This window comes from Anabrus simplex, chromosome 11, assembly GCF_040414725.1.
Source record: "Anabrus simplex isolate iqAnaSimp1 chromosome 11, ASM4041472v1, whole genome shotgun sequence".
NCBI classification, from domain to species: Eukaryota; Metazoa; Arthropoda; class Insecta; order Orthoptera; family Tettigoniidae; genus Anabrus; species Anabrus simplex.
The window spans coordinates 56,539,796-56,562,230 of NC_090275.1; the positions used below are offsets into that span (position 1 = coordinate 56,539,796).

At 42.4% G+C, this 22,435-nt stretch overlaps 1 protein-coding gene across 2 annotated transcripts in view; it reads left to right on the forward strand.

Moving 5' to 3' along the window:
* The window catches only part of DAAM (disheveled-associated activator of morphogenesis-like protein), an 879,757-nt gene that overhangs the window by 730,915 nt on the left and 126,407 nt on the right, over positions 1-22,435 (forward strand). The gene's annotated exons all lie outside the window — the stretch shown is intronic.

Genomic DNA, 22,435 nt, shown 5'->3' on the forward strand with positions numbered 1-22,435 from the left:
TGGTTGTCATTTTAAGAGATAAATAAACCAGCCTTCTCTCTTAACAATAATCTAGGGTGGGATGGGGTGGGGGCAGAAGGGGGAGGTCCAACATTTTGAAGAATGAAATTGTGGGCTTGTAGTATTGTATACTAATATTATAAAGAGAGGGAGATTATAAGGTGGTTGGTGTGTGGAGGGTAATCTCGAAAACTACTCAACCTATCTCAAAAATTGTTTCACCATTAGAAAGCTCATTCATCCAGATTATTACAGGCTACCCGCTTGGTCCGCACTTTTTTTTCATTATTCTTCTCGAATGCTTACACTATGTCTGGCGCTCTCGTTGAATTGTCAGCCTTCGGTTCAGAGGGCCCTAAGTTCGATTCCAGGCCGGGCCTAGAATTTTAACTGCGAATGGTTAATTCCCCCAGTTCAGACGGACGTAACACATCTTCGTTTACATACAGTACATCGCATAACAAAGCACCACACGAGCACGCAATAGTGAATCCATCCCTCCACATAGGGCTAGCGTCACGAATCCACTTGAAGTGGCAACCCTGATATTTGGGAAAAGGCCAAGAAAAAGAAGTATATATAGGGGTGGTAATTTTTAGCGTTTTCAAATCAGAAAATTTAACGTTTTGATTCGCACATGTATTATTTTGTAGCTTTTAATAGTGTTCAATCCATCATCATTTAGGGCATATTCCCTATCAATTCTTTACCTAGGCTTTTGTTAAATTATTTCAGGTGATTTCCTCGTCCTATAAAATAATGTTTGCCTCAGTTGTCCTCTTGAATTCTAACTTTATTTTCATATTGCGATCTTTCGTACCTTTAAAAGCTCCACTGAAGCTTAATGAATATTGAATTTTCACTACCGCATTGTAATCGAAATGGACTTTCAACCTATCAGGTCGTGTTACGTACGTTGAAGAGATGTTAAGTACAGAACAAAAATGGCCAACCGGACACCAGTGGGTAGAGCAACCGACGCGAAATCGGGAGGTTGTGGGTTTGGATCCTACTAAAACAAGTACTAAATGTACGTAACACCACATAATAGGCTGAAAGTCCACTTCGATTCCACTCAAGCTTATTCGTGTAGTAATATCATTCTATGCCATCTCTCCACTGACAACTCGGAACATACCACAGGGTCGAGCAGCTCGTTTCCTTACTCCCAAGTCTTCCAATCCAAAATTTGTCGAAAATCACCCAGAACAAATCGCTTTCCTTTGGATCTTATTCCGTTCTCGTGTCGAGTAATCCTGGTTAAACCCCGTACACTGGAACAATACTCTAACTGGGGTCTTACAAGAGACTCATACGCCCTCTGCTGTACATCCGTACTACAACCACTTAATACCCTCATAACCATATGCAGAGACTTTTAACCTTTACTTGCTTCTTTTTAATATTATTAACGCAATGATCTTTCCTTATATTAACGCCTAAGACAGTAAGACCAAGAAACCGTGCCTGCAGAAATTATTAATAATATCTGCTGTTGGTTTTAGTCTCACCGACATAGTCACATCTTCTGGCGATTATGGAAACAATCGTGGTCTTAATTAAGGCACAGCATTTGCCTGGTGTAAAAACGGGAAGTCACGGAAATTTATCTTCAGGGTTGCCGACAGTGGGGTTCGAACCCGTTATCTCTCGGATGCCATCTCACAGCCACGTGACTCAAAACAACGCAGCTAACTTGCTCATTATTATTATTATTATTATTATTATTATTATTATTATTATTATTATTATTATTATTATTTTCTTTTTCTTCCGTCGCTTTCGCCACACCCTGATTGGGCCACGGATGCGAAATGTCTCGCGCACGAGCAACCGGCCCTGTTTCACAGCCGGATGCCCTTTCTGATATTCAACCTATGGTTAGTGATGTATCGACTATTGCGTGATTTTATGCTGGTCGGGAGTGTGGTTTTCTGTGTGTATATGAACAGGTAGTGTACTGAGACTTAACACAGATACGAAGTCTCCAAACCAGATGCAGCTAAAATCCTCGATTCGGCCGGGAATTGAACCTAGGACCCTCTGAATCCAAGGCCTCAGTGCTGACCACTCATCCAAGACGTCGGACTAACACAGAACTCACCATTTTCATTCAATAATTGCGGCAAGTATCCAGTATTCGGGAGATAGTAGGTTCGAATCCCACTGTCGGCAGCCCTGAAAATGGTTTTCCGTGGTTTCCCATTTTCACACCAGGCAAATGCTGGGGCTGTACCTTAATTAAGGCCACGGTCGCTTCCTTCCCACTCCTAGCCCTTTCCTGTCCCATCGTCGCCATAAGACCTGTCTGTGTCGGTGCGACGTAAAGCAGCTAGCAAAAAAAAAAAAATCATTCAATAATATTTTTAAAGTGTTTCTTATCCACAAGAACGTCTTGCTGCTTCTAACAATTATGTTGCATTTAACACGATTAAACAAGAACATGGATATATGAAAGTAACTCTTTGAAAAAAATAATTAATTGCTGTTACAATCGCTTATTTTCACGACCTTGAATTGCTAGAACTATGCGGTTCATCCGGTTATTCTTGATGCTGCGGTAACTTTCTAACAGTTTATCCCTCAAAACTCGAGATGAATTAAGTTTCGCCTACACACGAGGTGAGAGTAGCCTGCTATCAGACAAGAGAACAGGTTCAGAAACCGCCATCTCTACCAGGTACAGAAGCTATTCATGGTCTCCTGAAATGCTGCTGCTGCGCACAAGCCGGTGTAGGCGGAGCCGGGCGATTTAGATAGCGGAATTTTGACTACTGCAGGGCATGTTGGTCATAGCGGGTAGTCCCACAAGATGTTTAGGCGTATATGGAGAATCTTTAAACGTGCGTCATGCCCCGATTAATCGTACAGTAAAAGATTACGGGGCCGGGCTGAGTGGCTGAGACGGTTGAGTCGCTGGCCTTCTGACCCCAACTTGCCAGGTTCGATCCTGGCTCAGTCCAGTGGTATTTGAAGGTGCTCAAATACGTCAGCCTTGTGTCGGTAGATTCAGTAGCACGTAAAAGAATTACTGCGGGACTAAATTCCGGCACCTCAGCGTCTCCGATGACCGTAAAAGTAGTTAATGGAACGTAAAGCCATTAACATTATTATTATTATTATTATTATCATTATTATTATTATTATTATTATTATTATTATTATTATTATTATTATTATTATTATTCAAGATTACGGGATCGTGATACTCATAACATTTACTGTCCGTGACAAGGCATAGTTTTTTTTGCTAGGGGCTTTACGTCGCACCGACACAGTTAGGTCTTATGGCGACGATGGGATAGGAAAGGCCTAGGAGTTGGAAGGAAGCGGCCGTGGCCTTAATTAAGGTACAGTCCCAGCATTTGCCTGGTGTTAAAATGGGAAACCACGGAAAACCATCTTCAGGGCTGCCGATAGTGGGATTCGAACCTACTATCTCCCGGATGCAAGCGCACAGCCGCGCGCCTCTACGCGCATGGCCAACTCGCCCGGTAGGCATAGTTTTGTGGCAACTTTGATTTATTATCAAATAGAATAGACATGCTTCAGTTATGCTGTCATACTTTTTACTAGGGTTTTGTTTTTGGTTCAACGTCGCAGTAACACATCGGAGGGTTTTGGCGACGTAAAGATAAGAAAGGGTTAGAATTGCAAAGGAAGCGGTCGTGGCCTTAATTAAGCTACAGCCCCAGAATTTACCTGGTGCGAAAATTGGAAACCACGGGAAAACGAACATTCAGGGTTGCCAACGGTGGGATTCGGACCCACTATCTCCCGAATGTATTTGTTACTAGTTGTTGTATACGCGTTAACAAGTTTGTTTTTGTAATTACAGCAGCAATGTCTTCTAACAGTGACGAGTTATCCTTGTATTTATTTATTTATTTATTTATTTATTTATTTATTTATTTAGCGTATGGCTTTTAGGGCCGGGAATGTCCGAGGACATGTTCGGCTCGCCTCGTACAGGTCCTTCTATTTGACTCCCGTGGACGACCTGCGTGTCTGGATGCGAGGAGATGATGATGATGATAATGAGGCAGGGAGAGGGTGAAACCCGGTGCCGGCACATAGCCTACTCCTGTCGAATAACACAATAGGATCCGTTCAAGGCTTAACGTTACTATCCGACAGGCGAATTGCCATCGACAGCGTCATACGCCTTACTCCACATGAATATTCCGGAAAGGTTTGAAATTGAACAAAAGATCTTAACACGCAGTCTAGTGATTATAAATTGTATACCAGCACCACCTCTTCTGCCCTAGCCCACCTGGTGGCCATGTAGATAAGGCGTGAGTTGTTCATGTTCTGACACCATGGTTAGCTGGTTCGAGTCCCGTTGGCGGAAAAACAAATACCATTAGACGGTTGTCTGGCAAGGTAGGTGATTACAATTCCTGATCACTAGATTGCGTGCCAAAAGCCTGGATTCAATTCCAAACTTCTTCGCAGTGTTTTCATATCGTCGCTGTTGTGCCAAACCCGCGAATGTGGCAATGCTATTCCTATCCGTTATTTTCCTTAAGAATGGTCACGCCTCCTCGCCACACGTAGATATGCAGTCCATAACAATTTTCGTTGAGTTAATTTTCCTATGCGCGTGTGCAAAGGAAAATAAAGCTTAAATACATCGTGCTCTAGGTGTGCGTAAATATGTCATGCAAACATACTGTACATTTCTGCAGCACAGTGCAGTGAGGGCCATTTCCCTTTACACGCGCGCATAGGAAAATGAACTCAAAGAAAATTATTCTGAAGGACTTCCTATCAATATAGGGCGGGTAGGCGTGACCACTCTTAAGGGAAATATTAGATAGGAAGAGCATTTTCACATTCGTGGTTTTGGCATAAGGGCGATGATATGGAGTGAGAGCATATGACTCTGCTGATGGTGATTCGTCCGTCAAATGGGACGTTAACACTTGGTGCTATTCGACAGGAGTAGGCTATGTGCCGGCACCGGGTTTCACCCTCTCCCTTCCTACTGTCACATTATCATGCCATTCATTTCATCTCACTTAACTCCTCTGAGGTTGACGTCAGAAAGGGCATCCGCTCATAAAAACTACGAAGATTCATCTCACTTTCATACTCGACCCCGTAGAGAAGCGAGACATACATACATACATACATACATACATACATACATACATACATACATACATACAAACAATATGTACAGTGTCAGGCTGAGTAGCACGGACGGTGGAGCGGTGGCCTTCTGAGCCCAGCTTGGCAAGTTCGATCCTGGCTCAGTTCGGTGGAATTTGCAGGTGCTCAGATACGTCAGCCTCGTGTCAGTAGACTGCTAGCACGTTAGTGAACTTCTACGGGACAAAATTTTGGCACTTCGCGTCTCCGAAAACCATAAAATAGTTAAAATCAATACCATTAATTGTATTAATATGTACAGTATTCCGAAACGACTAATATAAATGGAGACATTTCCTGTTTTTGCTGCTTAATATTGCTACACCACTCTAGAAAACATTATTTTGATTTGATTCAGTTTGACGTGTATTAATATCGAGGTCATTGCCCTTCGAGAATGAGTTTCGATACATCGTCGGATGAATGTATGGTCTTTTTTTCTTTACAAGTTGCTTTGCGTCGCATCGACACAGATAGGTATTATGGCGACGATGGGATAGGAAAGGGCTAGTGGTGGAAAGGAAGGGGCCGTGACCTTAATTAAGGTACATACCGAGCATTTGCCTGGTGTTAAAATAGGAAACCACGGAATACCATCCTCAGGGTTGCAGACAGTGTTCGAACACACTACCTCCCGAATACAAGCTCACTCACAGCTGCGTACCCTTAACCGCACGGCTAACTCGCTCGGTAGGGTAGGGTATGGTATGGTCTGTGAAAGGCAGTGAAGTGTAAGACATCTCGGGCCTCACAAATTTAAGAACAACGGGCTTAATTGAATCTGGGAGATGGAACAAGACAAATGGAAGATAGAAGCCAGTTAATAAAATTATATGGAATTTATATCAATGGCAATTTGAATTCTTCGCTTGCATTTCACTTTCAAGTTCCGAGCGCCTGTAGGGACATGTTGTTGTTTGGCAATCACTTTCTTTTATTCCTATGATGTACATATGTATAATATTTTAAGAATAAGATAGCCGATAGCAGTATTTCTCGTGCTTGTCCACACCTACCTTGTACAGTGTGTTATTATTCTACTACACTTTAGCTGAAGGCGAACTTTCTGTTCTGTGTATTACTCCACCACAGATGCATTTCTACGAATACATTCTTCTTCGAGCTTAGCATCTACCTCAGCGACATCGGGAATGTAATACTGGCATGCTTAAGGAGCGGACGCCACTCAGCATCACTTAAAGTTGCTGAATGATCGCTGGGGATGGAAGTTCGGACACCGAACGTATGGAGTTAACTGTGTCGCGTTTTATACAAATCCTGTTATTTATATTATCCAGACAGAGGGGTTACGTGCCGGATGCGACCAATCAATCTATCTGTCACCGCTGATCAGCATTTAGGGCAGTCGCCCAAGTGGCAAATTGCCTATCAATTGTTTACCAAGTCCTTTTTCAATCAATCAATCAATCAATCAATCAATCAATCAATCAATCAATCAATCAATCAATCACTACTAATCTGCATTTAGGGCAGTCGCCCAGGTGGCAGATTCCCTATCTGTTGCTTTCCTAGCTTTTTCCTAAATGATTTCAAAGAAATTGGAAATTTATTGAACATCTCCCTTGGTAAGTTATTCCAATCCCTAACTCCCCTTCCTATAAATGAATATTTGCCCCAGTTTGTCCTCTTGAATTCCAACTTTATCTTCATACTGTGGTCTTTCTAAACACTATCAAACTTATTCTACTAATGTTATTAATTTCTTAATTAAATGTTGTGCACGATGTGCTGTTGTAGTAGTTCGCTATTTAACAAGAACAAAGAACAATGAATATTGAATTTTCACGACCGCATTGTAATCGAAACAGACTTTCAACGTATTAGGTCGTGTTACGTACATGTAGTACGTGTTGAAGAGATGTTAAGTAAAGAACAAAATTGGCCAGCCGGACACCAGTGGGATCCGAACCCACAACCTCCCGATTTCGCGTCGGTTGCTCTACATCTCTTCAACACGTACTACACGTACGTAACACGACCTAATACGTTGAAAGTCTGTTTCAAGAACAAAGAACAGTTTCATTCCCTACCCGGTAAGCAGTGTAATAATTTTTTGGTCTAGTTTTTAAGAATGTGCCAGGTTCTGATTTATGGCGATCTAGTTTATTAAATGAAAATTGGGTTTACAACGCTGGTCGCATCCGGCGCGGGAACAGATTATGCGGTCGCTAGTGGCACCGGTCACATCTGGCACGACACCGACAGAGGGGACTAGGTGGCCCGCTCCACCCCGTAAGGGTGGGGAATGAAATAATCCTTCATTGATTGATTGATTGATTGATTGATTGATTGATTGATTGATTGATTGATTGATTGATTGATTGATTACGTTAACTTAGAGACGAGTCCTATGGGTACGGCAACGGTACAAGCAAGTGCAAGTAACGATATTTTCAAGGAATATTTGACCGGAGCGTGATCGTACCTAACACGAAGCTGAAGTATTTCAGCACTTTCAAATACCACCTAACTGAGCCAGGATCGAACCTGCCAACGAAGGCTAGCAGTCTACGTCCAAGCCATTCAAACCGGCATAAATAAAACAATAACTCTTTTAGCCCTAAAACACTAGCATTGTTCGCTAGTTGCCCAGTACTAACATACGTAAAATTTACATGCATTTCCATATCTACAGTTGCCAAAAGTATTATATTATTAAATAATTGCGAACTATAGATTGCATTAGGTTAGTAAATAAAATTCAAAACACTTCTACGTTCGACGTAGGTCCTGGTCGGATATGAACTATGTTTATTTTTCGGTATTTTCCTGTGTATGAATCAGTTGTTTCCCATATATGCTCATCCTTACCAAAGAGTGTATCCACTTCATAGTCAACAGGAAGCTGTTCTAGAGGTTGAGAGGCTGAAACTGAACTGTTTGAAGTAGTCGTTTCTGTTATTCTCATCCTAGTTCCTTTTTGAAATTTCTCTTGCGATGGCCGCTCAATTTGCTGAAATTCAACAGAAGCTCGTAAATCTGGATCACAGTCGAGATTATCTTCGTGCTCAGATTCAGTTTCTAAACGGTTGTCTTCTCCGCTCTTATCTTCATCCAGCTCGTCAAGAATCCCCCAAATGAACTATTTCACTCTTCGTTTATCAATTGTGTCTCTAATAACCATAAAGCAACCATCCGGAATGAACAACCTACCCGCATACGACAACATCCAAGTTTTACGTACCAACGATATGACGCATACACATTAATTTTACGTTAATATTCTTTTTCTTCTTCCACCGCTTTTCCCACCTATGTGAAGTCGCGGGTGAGAGATGTGTCGTTCATGCCCTGTTTTACGGCCGGATGCCCTTCCTGACGCCAACCCTATATGGAGGGATGTAATTACTATTGCGTGTTTCTGTGGTGGTTGGTAGTGTAGTGTGTTGTATGAATATGAAGAGGAAAATGTTGGGAGACACACAAATACCCAGTCTCCGGGCCAGAAGAATTAATCAGACGCGATTAAAATCCCCGACCTGGCCGGGAATCCAACTTGGGACCCTTTGACCCGAAGGCCTCAACGCTGACCATTCAGCCAATGAGTCGGACAATTTTACGTATGTTAATATTCTAAGGTTAATGCAAGTATGATATATTCTGTTACCTCAAACATGTAAGTTTAGTCAGTTTCTGTCTTGGCTTCCCTAAATGTTGAATTGTTCTCTCTGAGTATCATTTCAAAGGTACCAATGTTCATTCGAAAGTATTGTAAAAAGAATGCTTTCATTGTCCATCAAATGAGGAAGGAAAGTATAAAATTCCCTTCACTTTTCCTATTAATTAAGCTCAGATGTATCAAGCCTGTCCTCCATTCATATATTTTTAACATTAATTCTTTTTTCTTCTACCGCCTCATCCAGCGCAATCACAAGAATTGCTAACGATCTCGTAGAGAACTCGTCTGACATATGAAAGCAACAGTGACGTGATCTCAAGGGAGTGGTCAAGACTGGAGCTTGCCTTACGGCTGCTCGTCCTAATGTAAATAGCTGCTCTCTGTGATTGGACTGTGACCGTGCCCATAGTGTGAATCGTCCCTTAGAGTGTGGTACAGGGACTTACACAGAGCTCCGGCGTGCTTAAATCAAAACATTGGTCGGTGTACTGGGGACAAAATATGACGACCTCGCCTCAAACCACTAGTCTCTAGCAGCAGCGTAGTGTCTATTAGTGGCTACGTCTACTGTAGCCGGAGTTGCCAAGTCGTCCACTGCACTCGATTCGAAGAAAGGGTATAGACTGAAGAGATGATGGTGGTAGTGATGGTGAGTGTTACCGTGTTTTAGCGGTAGGTAGAGGTGAAAGAAGGTGCGGGTGCGAACGGGTCTCAAGCTACGACAGTAAAATTAATTTAAAATTTAACACGGTTATATTTTCTTTTCAAAATAACGAAATAACAAACATGGCAGGTACAGAGTAGCAAGGCAACAAAAGTACAATTACAATATTTACAGGATTTGGGCTTCGAGCCCGCGATCAAAATCCTTGAGCAATCAGCTCAGTTTTACCCCAAACACAAGTTTCAACAGAGGGGCAGAAAACCCCATTCATGCCTAGGAGCCCTTGCTCCAAATTACACTGAAAAGCCTCCACGAGGCATACAACACTCAATTTTCGAAAAAGAGCCACTCGCTCTCAACTTTAAGCCTCTCAAAGGCCACACCAAACTCCACCTTCAAGTTGTCCTCACTGGGCATAGACACAGGGGTAAAAATACCCAACCTACTGAGGTCTATTAAATGAAAAGGGGAAATTACATGACCTCTAAAATAACAATTTGAGAGGAGGCGATCTGCACTCCTAATACACTTGTTTTTAAAACCTAATCTGGCTCTAGGCCACTAATGCAAGGGCTAATCCCATACTACAGAGGTGACTTTAGGAAAGAATAATTTGTTTTACGTTAACGAAGAATAGGTTGAGAAAAATAAGTTCACCTCAAAACAATATGATTGGGAGCTCGAGAGAGTTAAGCACTCTCTATCCCGATATGCAGTTTAAAAGATGGGATAGATACAAGTTCCTTTACATTTTACGGAAGGTTACATAATGGAAAAACTTCGGACCCGCCCCGAGAGTTAAACTGCTGAGCTAGCAAAGAAAGAAGTTATTAAGTGGCCATTACCTTGTTGTTGACCGCCGCCGAAGGAAGAGGCGCTTCCCGCCCCCTGCTATGTACTTTACACACAGAAAGATGGAACAGAAGTCGCCCGGAGACCCAAAAATCAGCAGTTTATATCCTCTCGCGGAAGGTTTGAGGCGTTAGGGGAATGAAAACACCCTCCCACAAGAACTTTATTGGGTAGGATACAGCAACATATTCAAGTTGGGGGAAGATAGATCCGATTGGTCGGAAATTAATAAAAGAAATTCGGGATTGGCTAAATACAAAACAAGGGGAAAGAGAGGGGTATACAGCCAACTTAAACAATAACAGAAAGAAATTTAACAAGAAACAAACTTTTGAAATAAAAATTTCTTCAAAAAACAGTTCTTTCACTCCGCACTAGGGTGCACTATTGTTGATCTTCAGTAGTGTCCTCTAGAAGAGAAAGTTCACACTTCTTACTACAAGCAAAACAAAAATACGTCGAAAATGACACAGTTCAAAAACTCCAAAATTTCCAGGTAGTGACATCTTCTGAGAAACTTGAAAATTAATACCGTCAATAAAGTTCAGACTTCCTCCAGCAGAGGAGTTTCAACTGGCGCACATTTTAAATTAGCGGCGTGGAGGTGTACCGCCCGGTACAGTGAGTATTATTGTTTTAAGAGGAAGTACAACTAGGTAATCATCCTCTATATAACACTAATCGGAGAGAAAAAATGGAAGGGATCAAACACTTCGAAAAATGGAAGTATTGGCCAAAGGAAGACAAGGGCCACGAGGGCGTGCAAATGAATGACTCCCTAGAATTCGCAACATAATACCGTAAGCGTCGAAAAGAACAAGAGTTGACCAAGAGAGGTCGGAGAGGATAGATGAAAGTGAGGAGCCTGGCATAAGAAAGTGGAAGCAATGCCAGGACTCAGCTAAGGGCCCCGTGGTCGTCAAACCACACTCCCAAGTTGAGAGGCCGTGGGGCCCCTCTTAGTCGTCTCTCAGGACAGGCAGGGGATACAGTGTATGTTATTCTACCGCCCCCACTCACAGGGGAGAGACTGAAGAGAGTGGTTTGGCAACCTCCCCACACCAAACAAGGATCACTTAGATCTCGTTAACTCTGCAGGTTGCAGGGTGTTATTGACAGCTGGCTTCCAGCTCGCTTCCAGGAACTGAGAACGTCATCGGATTTTAAAAATAGTTAGGTGACCAAAATAGAGTATAACGAACATTTATGAAAGTGACTTACTGGACCTCATTCACTATTTGTAGGAAGTGGTGAATACATTTTAATACTCCCTGTGGGTGGGGGACGCAGACGAAGAATACATCCACGGAATCCTCTGCCTGTCGTAAGAGCCGATTAATAGGGGCGACCAAAGGATGATCAAATTAGAATCATGAGATTACTTGTGAATAGTACAACCACCCGGGGAAAACCATGGGTCGCTTTTAGCGCGTATTACCACTATGTTAGGTACCAAATAGGTTTGTGATTAGCAGCAATAGAGTACGGTGCCGGCTTCTACAGTACCTGTGATTCGTACCCCTATATGAGCAACACCATGGGATGAGGGACACCATGCCTAGTGCTTAGTACCCACTATGTGAGGAACACCCCGGGATAGTGCGGGTTCCTGTGGTTAGTCCACTTACGGGAGGAACGTCATAGGTTTGCGTTGCATGTAAATGGCGCCGCAATGTGCGAAACACCATAGGTCTGTATTCCATGTGCGAATTTCATTACCTGTGAGTAGTACCACACTGTGTGGAATGCCGCGAGTCTGCGCTACTTTTGATTAGTACCGCAACATGACAAATACCACGGTTCTACTTTACTAGCGATAAGTACCATTATGAGGGGCCGATGACTTGGATTTTGAACCCCTTTAGACTAAAAGCATCATCGATTCAGTATTATGCTATAAACGCAGTCCCTTGGTCAGTAATACTATTGTTTCACGTCAGTTTCTGTGAATGCAAGACATTGCGGGTCGAATCCACTGATTGTTTTAAATTCATATCCATCCATTCATTCTTCGTCGTCACGTTTTGAATTCTGGTCAGTGGAGGATTTTGGACTTCTAATTTGTCATTCCATTTCGTCTCATTTCGTACCATTAGGGTCCGATGACCTCGAGGCCCCTTTAAACAACAATAATCATCATTATCATCAAATAAAACTCGTGTACTTTAAGTGTTACTAATGTTGTTGCAATGTGTAGTCACTCGAAAGAAGAATCAGTCCGTGGTATTATATGTTCCTCGAATTTCATATTTTCTCAAACTTAATTTTAATTATAATCAAAATATAATTCACATACCATGTAGACACAAACCTTGTGGAGACCCACAGCAAACATTTTATCCACAGGTAGAGGAGCCCTGCGCGGATATACAAAATATTATCTGCATCCGTGAATGGTTATCCGCGGATATTGTAAATATTTAACTACAGTATATTACACCCAAGGTATTGGAACTGACAGATCTGTTAACACAATACAACAGGCCTGATGCCTGGCATCAGACCCTCCCTCCCCCCCCTCCACAATCACAGGTTTATGAGGGACTTTATCTTGCGACAACTACCGACGTATTGCGCTTTGTTCCTTCTTTTCATTAATTGCGGGGAGGAGCCAGTTCGGTTACGATCAGATTTACGGTTTTATGGTCTCAAGGCTCTTTATATATCACCATTCTTCCATACCAATGTCAAGGGTCGTCTAGCTACAAGCAAAAATAAGAATATAAACCAAACACCATGGCACTACAGCCCTTGAAGGGCCTTGGCCTACCAAGCGACCGCTGCTCAGCCCGAAGGCCTGCAGATTACGAGGTGTCGTGTGGTCAGCACGGCGAATCCTCTCGGCCGTTATTCTTGGCTTTCTAGATCGGGGCCGCTATCTCACCGTCAGATAGCTCCTCAATTCTAATCACGTAGGCTGAGTGGACCTCGAACCAGCCCTCAGGTCCTGGCAAACATCCCTGACCTGGCCGGGAATCGAACCCGGGGCCTCCGGGTAAGGGGCAGGCACGCTACTTCTACACCACGGGGCCGGCAAAATACGAATACAGCCTACCTGAGTGAAAATTAATAAATTTCATTATTTAAAAATTATCAGCAAAATTCCGCACTGTCAGACGGACACTAACTTCGCGGATAAATCCGCGGATATCCGGATACGGCAGGGCTCTATCTATAGGTTCAACTATTTCTGAGAAAAGTGGACGTGCGAGGAACTTTCTTTTTTAGCTACTGTACATCTGTGTACGTTAAACTTCCAAAGAACAGAACTCCCTTCATTTTTCATACGAACCTGAAGGTACACCAGTAAACTAAACAACTGACATCATCTTACAGCCAGCGTTCCTTTCAAACCTGTGGCCGCCTCTAGGCAACGTTTTGTTGTCCAGATTTCATTCTCTGATGATCACTTAGACTTTACTTGAATGACTATAATCAGGTAACTAACGTGCAAGGATTGAATATGAGATGAAGTTTTGAAGTAACGTTGGTACCTTCTTTGGTTCGACAAATTTGACCATATCGGTCCTTAATTGGTCCGTATTGAGTTGAGGTTATACAGGACAATGCTTAATGTTAATATGATAATATCATATTATGATATTGTATCTTGAGACTCACATAAGGTAGATTTTGATGTAAATACGCTGATGAAGGGAAGTAAGGATCCCGAAACATGTGCGTATAAATAATTCAAATATTAATAATATATTGACAGCGTGCTCTAAACAATCACCCGTTGTTTGGCTCATGAAGACCGTTAAGGACAGGCGACAAGTGCATGGTCGGGTGACTCACACAATATGGCACTGTCACGTTGTCTCCTTAATGACTTATTAAGTATTAATGCTTGTCGTTATTGACCAGATTTTCTGCCGCTTACGTCACCTTGCTCCTCAGTTGACATCTCAAACACTACTATGTAGTGATGGTCGATAAATCAAAGCCTGCTACTTTGTCACCGATATTTTTCTGTCGCGGATATATCATATAAGCTGTGACGGAAGTATCTGTGACAAAATATCGTTTAAGTTGTGTACTTACACCACAGTGTATTTATGAGCACAGTGGAGAGATTTAGAGCCTCCGTGGCTGAGGCGGCAGCGCACCGGTCTCTCACCGCTGGGTTCCGTGGTTCAAATCCCGGTCACTCAATGTAAGATTTGTGCTGGACAAAGAGGAGGCGGGACAGGTTTTTCTCCGGGTACTCCGGTTTTCCCCGTCATATTTCATTCCAGCAACACTCTCCAGTATCATATCATTTAATTTCATCTGTGAGTCATTAATCATTGCCCCAGAGGAGTGCGACAGGCTTCGGCAGCCGGCACAATTCCTATCCTCGCTGCTAGATGGCGGCTACATTCATTCCATTCCTGACCCGATCGAATGACTGGAAACAGGCTGGGGATTAGCTATTTAGCAACTCTGTATGTCAACAGCTAGCTCATGTTTCATCCGTAGTGCAAATCGAACCGGTCAATCCTCAGCTGGCAAATGAAGTATGCTTAAATACATAATTTTTTTTTTCGAGAAGTACTTGTCCGATTTTCAAAATAATCACGGTGCTGAATTTGTAATGTTTATAGATTTAAGGCCCTTTGGTACCATTACTGAAAACGAAAACAAAATATAATTATCTTTAACTGTTCACGAGTTATTTGAGGTGGAAAACTTTGCCGAGTAACCCTGTATATGGGATGAATCTTTGTATTAAGTTCACAAATTTATTATATTTAGTAATTTTATTTTTAAATCTACATTAAGTACTGTAAATAATATTGGCATCCCGGAGACATGACACGGGTAGGCACATTTCGTTTGTTAATTTATTGCACATCATGTTAATAACCTTTTTTTCCCTATGCATTATTAAAACTTCACATTATAAATGTGAATAATATTTTTCCCACTTCTAATGTCCCGAATCTTCCGAAAAATGCTACTCGACATTATCATATCAACTAGAAGTATTTCCATATTGGCCGCCCGCAACCAAAGAGTGACTGTGACGATAATCATATGCTCGTGCTTCCCGTGACTGAATCCACAGATAAAAGTCAGATATTTTAGTGTCACAGATACGCCTGTCACAGATATTCTGAAATATCATTTACACTCATCTCTACTACTGTGGTCGTCTGACGAGAAGTCGCGTGCATGCAGGGAAAAGGGTGCGCATGCGCCAATCTCAAGTCTCAAGGGCTGACAATAAACATCAGTTCCCTGCGCGGTGAACTAAGGTGCTGCTGTGAAGTTTCAAATTGGTAGTTCAATTGCCCTTTAGTTACACATTCACTGTACGTACTTCATAATGAACACGCATCTCTTTAAAAAACTCGCGCTGTTTATCACGACTAATGTTTGTAGCTTAGAGCCGTACCTACAAGCTGCTGCGACTTCTCGTGTGACGTACATAGTACACAGGAGTGGTTTTCCAGCAGTCTCTCTTATTCTAACCGACCTTAAGGGTGCAGTGACATCATGCAGGAAGCCCGTTGACGACCTGTCTCAAGGAGTGTCTATCTTGGACATGCTAAATAATTAAATATAGCTTGTTGCGGGCTCTCTTCGGTAGGCTTTTGAGCTAATCCATCCATTTCAGTGGAGCACATCCTCTGAGCGTTCGGTTAGTGACTTACCCTTCAATGATCGTCTTTTCCAGTCACTGGGTCCTCTTACAATGTGACCGTTGTATCTGAGCTGCAGTGTCTGGTAAATGTCTGTAATATTGTTTTGGCGCTGAACTGCTTCAGAATCGACTCCTTGGTTCTGTGTGCCGTCCAAGATATTCGCGACATTCTTCTGTAGCACAGCGCCTAAAAGAGGTCCATCATGCGGCGGTCTGTCATCATTAAGGTCCAGGTTTCTGCTGCTTAGGTAGCCGATAGCTGTGGCAAAGATGTTTTATGTGGCCTTCGTCCTTAGGACATTTGGCCAGCAACAATGTACAATGATTAAAATGTTACAGACCGAGATCGATAGCTGCAGTCGCTTAAGTCCGGCCATTATCCAGTATTCGGAAGATAGTGGGTTCGACCCCCCACTGAGACAACCCTGAATATGATTTTCCGTGGTTTCCCATTTTCACACTAGGCAAATGGTGGGGCTATACCTATAAGGCCACGGCCGCTTCCTTCCCACTTCTATCCCTTTCCTGTCCCATCGTCGCCATAAGACCTATCTGTGACAGTGCGACGTAAAGCAACTTGCAAAAAAGTTACAAAAAAGAGAAAAACAATTGGTCAACGAGGTGAAATGCATATGGAATGAGAGAAAGGGCCTAGAATAGAACAAAGATGAAAGAAAAAATACCCACACACTTGAAATAAACATTCTTGTTTTTTAAATATAAATTTACACTACTTTCATTCAAGTATTTGGCTGTTGTGCTATACACACGTAGGTCTCCGGTTGTCAGTAACAGCTGGGTATGCGTTGGAAACGAAACACGAAGATGCACAAGGGTATCGAACAATTTTCTGCGATAGGATATAGTTCCGTTTGCACTCGAAGATGATGTGGTTCACAGCTCCTGTGTTTCTTGCACTACACGGGCATTGTGCTGATTGGAGGACTCCGATCCTGTTGAGGTGAGCGAGGAATGAGGCATGGTTGAATGATGATGGTTAGTTAGTTTCTGGCCTCTCTGACGTCTTGATACCATGGCTAGTGAGGGATAGCTGGCTGAACGGAGGCATAGTAATGACATTTGTATTGTGTAGTCCTGTTCCACAGAGCTGCCCATTCATCGTAAGTTTTCCTTCTGCTATTTACATAAAAATCAGTGCAGGGGAGGCTTAATGAGCTGTGGGAAAGATAGGGTGTCCGCAGAGGCATAAGTTTCGTCCTTGCAGTGAGGAGATGTCTTTCCATATGAGAGTAAGCTTTGCTGCCGAACTCCTCACCATCGCCGCAGATCTCACGTTCGCAGTCTCCTGTATGAGTGACAACAGGTACCCAACAGGGGCTGACCACCTCGTAGTTAGCACTCCTCGTGATGCCACACAGTTCGTTGTTAGGGCGATCTACAGTCATCACTTTGGTCTCTGTTATGTTCGTCTATCCTCTGCATGATAGTTTGTAACTCGTACTGGTCCCTTTTTTAATTATCAAAGTGTCATCTGCGTATCGAAGATTACCCCCAACTAAAACTACCTCCCTCAGGACGCGCTCACTGTAACTTACTTGTCGGATTTTGAAGATAATCACAGTCTTGAATATTAAGTGTCCATAAGTGTAATGCTAGATGTAGAAAACAGTGTAATGCAATTTAACAAATACAGTTATTACCACTTTCTTCGTAGCTTGCAGTACTGTAAGTTCGAGTATGAGTACACCTAGTCTTCAACTAAACTAATTTTCTCACTTATATTGAATACAAGGAATCTCTGCCGTTGTTAGGATCCCGACCTATATATTCACATATTTTCTTTGTGTGGTTAATGTGTTGATCTATTGGTGTACTGAAGAGGTCTACGGCATATCCGATACTGGTAACACTAGAAGAATAGATATGATATACTTCCTAGACAATAGCATGGGATGGATAATACAGGCCCAACAGTTGGAATCGAGACCCACGCCGAACAGCCGCTGAAATCCAACGATAAGTGTAGAATCTGCAAGGCTTCAGTTACTTACTACAAAGAAAGTACTAGCTGTCAGATATCTTGATAATTGGCCAAAAGGTTTAGAGGAACAATCTTCACTCATGTTGTCCAATTCTTTCGTCAAGTTTGCCCTAGGTAAGAGCCTGGCAGTCAGCAGTCAATCAGCACCGTGAAGAGTTCCAAAAACCATCCTCAGGAACCACTTGTATAGATTGGGACAAAATGTTAATGAATTCATCTATGATATAAGTATTTTGATATATATTTTAATAAGGATGACTCTTATGTAATAAGCCCATCGGTTTAATTAATTTAGAAACTGTATTTGATTTTATGTACCAATGAAATGGAATGGCGTATGGCTTTTAGTGCCGGGAGTGTCCGAGGACATGTTCGGCTTGTCAGGCGCAGGTCTTTTGATTTGACTCCCGTAGGTGACCTGCGCGTCGTGATGAGGATGAAATTATGATAAAGACGACAAATACACCCAGCCCCCGTGTCAAAGAAATTAACCAATGATGGTTAAAATTCCCGACCCTGCCGGGAATCGAACCCGGGGCCCTGTGGCCAAAGGCCAGCTCGCTAAGCATTTAGCCATGGAGCCGGACTGTGTACCAATGTTTTTAGTATACTCTGTTCATCAGGGCAGCCTTGGTGATCTATTCGGATACTACAGTATAAACCAGCTTAAACCAAACCCCTCCAGGACACAAGTACGCGCCTTTCATTTGAGAAACTGGGAAGTCACTCGCAAGTGGAAGATTGTATAGTCAGAGGTCGAACTGGAACACTGCGACGCTCCGAAATATCTAGGAGTGACGCTCGACAGATCTTACTTTCAAGAAGCACTGCATGAACTGCAAGACCGGTGTCCACCAGGAACAATCTCCTCAAGAAATTGGTCGGGTCACCGTGGGAAAGTCATCCTGTTACCATCAGAACTTATTACGGTGTTATGTTATTCCGTAGCAGAGTATGCCTGTCCTGTTTGGTTCCATGCATGCCAAACAGGTGGATGTAGCTCTTAATGAAACCTGTAGTATTATAACAGGGTGCTTGAAATCCACTCCTGTTGAATGACTTTACCACCTCGCAGAAATAGCACCACATCCTATTCGAAGAGAAATAGCTGCCAATAAGGAAAAAATGTGGAGCAGGAAAGAACCCATCTTTTGCATGGGTACGAACCACATCCGCAACGATTGGAATAAAGGAAAAACTTCCTTAGAACATCAAAGGAACTTAGAACCAACGCCGAAAAAGCTAAGCTACAACTATGGAAGACTACGACCTAGGTCTACATTCCCACTCGTTGGAGAAGAATTTCGGAAACTTTACCTCCTGGCCATGACGAAGAATGGCTGACTCGGAAGTCCCTGAAGACTCTGGTAAGAATGATATTCAGTGTGCATGTGGAGAGGTTCAAACTGTACGTTTGTCGCAATACCAACTGTGTCCAGCCTCCTGTACCCAAGAAGACCTTCATTGCTCTACTCGGTACTGTAAATGCACTGGAAGAAGCAAAGTTCTGGTCGCAAAGAACATAATATTTGAACTGTGCCTTGTATGTACTGTATATGTTTCTAACACGAGAATCAATAAATCAGGGCAGCCTCAGTACTTGGGAGAATCTTGTAAATAAATGAAATAAATAACAACATTGAGGTCACTCCACTAAACAGACTTTCGGTGTATCTTCAACGATCTGCGAGTTGTTTGAGGTTAACATTTTAGCTGACTCAGCCTGTAAATGGTAATAAGGGTGGACTGAGAAGCCCTTCTAAAACAATGATGTCATCACCTCATCAGTCATGAAAGGTGGACGATGGGACGAGATGCGTGTTAAGATATCCGTGTTGTTTGTTGCATTTTACATCGCGTGCTACTAGTTCAGTGAATACACTCACATTTATGAAAATAGCCACACCCAGTCTGGATTTAGAGTGACCATGGGAACATTACGTGTTACTTAGCCTTCCGTGTTCCATGGGTCAGTCTGTGACACAGTTTACCCTTGATATTGCGACTGGTTGCGTAGTTCAGTTGCCTCCTTGGTTTGAGATTGCGGGATCAGTTCCCGGTGCAGTCAAATTATTTTCCTACCATGTTTTTTGCTTAATTGGCTTAATTGCAGGGTGTGCTACTCTGCACTTTCCTTGCAACTTAATGAGGTCTTGTGCGTCTTCTGAAGAGACTTTCACTACACTCGTCTTCCCGCAGGGCGTCGACGCCTCTCCGTAGTCTTCGGCCCTCGGGACATACAATCTCGTGCCGTTCTCGCAACTGAGAAGATGTGGTCGTCTTCCGTGGTTTTTCCTTCTATTTGTACTATTATTTTCTTGACGAAGTCATTGTTATAAAATGTGTTCTATTAGAAGGGCTCTTCATTTTTTTTCTTTAGTTATTCAACAGGCGTCTTGCTTCTGGTGCTTGTCGGAAAACTTCTTTATTAGTTAGCCTTGCTGTCTAGTTGACCTTAAGCATCCTTCTGTAACACCAAGCCTTTTCTTTCCTTGAGTTCCTATGGTCCACCCATATAGTGTTGGTGGTGATTGTTGTTTTAAGAGCAAGTGCAACTAAGAAACTACCTTCTATTAACACTAATCAGGGGAGGAAATTGGAATGGATACAACACTTCGGAAAATTAAGGTATCGGCCAAAGAAAGACAAGGTCTACCAAGAGCGTGAAAATAGAAGACTCCCTAGGCCTTCATACGTGACACCGTCGGGGTCGTAAAAGAACAAGAGTTAATCAAGGGATGGTGGAAATACTAAGAGGAAAACTACTAATTCCTCACATTTAAATTCCTGTGGAGGCCAACGACAGATTCTTTTCTCTGATGCTCAATCAATCCAATCAATCAATCATGATTGGTGGGCATTTAGAGCTCTCGCCTAGGTGTCTTAAGAGTGGTGGTGGTGATTGTTTTAAAACGAAGTAGGCCTACAACTATGGAACCATACTCTATTACCGTAATACTAATCAAAAGGAAAAATGGAAGGGATCCAACACTTCGAAAAATGAAGGTATCAGCTAAAGAAGGACGAGGGCCACCAAGGCTATGAAAATGGAAGATTCCCTTGGCCTCCATATGTAATACCGTCGGGGTAGGGAAAGATCAAGAGTTGACCAAGGAAAGTTTGATAGGATATAATATGGAAGTGAGGGGCCTGACACAAGTGGAAGCAATACTCGAACTCAGCTAAGTGCCCGGTGGTCGCCAACCGCTACTCTCAAGTTACGATTCCCTGGACCCCTCTGACACCTCTTACGACAGGTAGGGAATACCGTAGAAGTGTTCTACTGACTCCTTCCACAGAAGTTTGGTTCTGTACTATCCAGGTCCCAATTTCGTCCCACATGTTTGGGGACTCTTTATATAGACGGCAATAATGAATGTACGTAGCACTACACATTCCGCATTGGCGACAACCCTAATATGTCCTTGGTAAACATAGGAGTGTCGTCCTGTGTCGCTTTATGCGTCAGCCCTGTTGCGTGTGTGTACCGAAGGTAAATATGAAAAACAAATAGGCAGCTTCTGAATTTAAATGTTCATACGCATGCATCGCATGGAGTGTCTCAACATTATTTTAATCACGGTTGGTGATACAGCAGGAAGCTTAGCAGATGTCGCCGTCCTTGTAGCATGGCCTGATGTGGGGGAACAGGTGTGTTGTAGTCGCGTGACTGCACGTGCATCTGCAGACCGCTACCTCTTGGTCACCAGCTGCCGTATACGGGACATTCACCGAGAATAAGAAAGAGAACCCATAACTTTGACCTGTTATTGTGGTTTTAAGGGACAAAATTACAAATTATCAACCCGTCTTAAAAGTTGTGTTAGAAGGACGAAAAAGCGAACGGTCTTCCCGAAGATTGAGGATATCAGCCGAAGTCGGAGGGTCTTGGTAACTGTTGCTGTGAGGGGGGGGGGGTCCTAAATTATGAGCTCATCCTCATTATTAATAATAATAATAATAATAATAATAATAATAATAATAATAATAATAATAATAATAATTTTTACCGTGATACCGTGGAGGACAGAGGTGAAAGATACATAGATAGATAGATATGGTTTATTTTATCTGGCAAAGTTAGGGACACGTGTCCCTGTCTTACACTTAACCAGTGAAATACATTAATAACATAAAAATATGTAAAATACTGGATAAATGAAAAAAAAAGAGAATGAAACAAATTACTATGGTACTATGCTATCCTGCTGTACATAAGAATAACTATTATAATACACAGTATAAATTAACATTTTGCTTCCTGCGAAGAAATTAACATACAGCATACAACGAATTACAATTTTAATAATAATAATAATAATAATAATAATAATAATAATAATAATAATAATAAGAAGAAGAAGAAGAAGAAGAAGAAGAAGAAGAAGGATGGATAGATAGATAGATAGATAGATAGTGCACCCGCCCCTACCTAACTGGCACCGGCATGAGATCTACAGGGTCGCTAACAGGTCAAGAAGTAAGAAATAA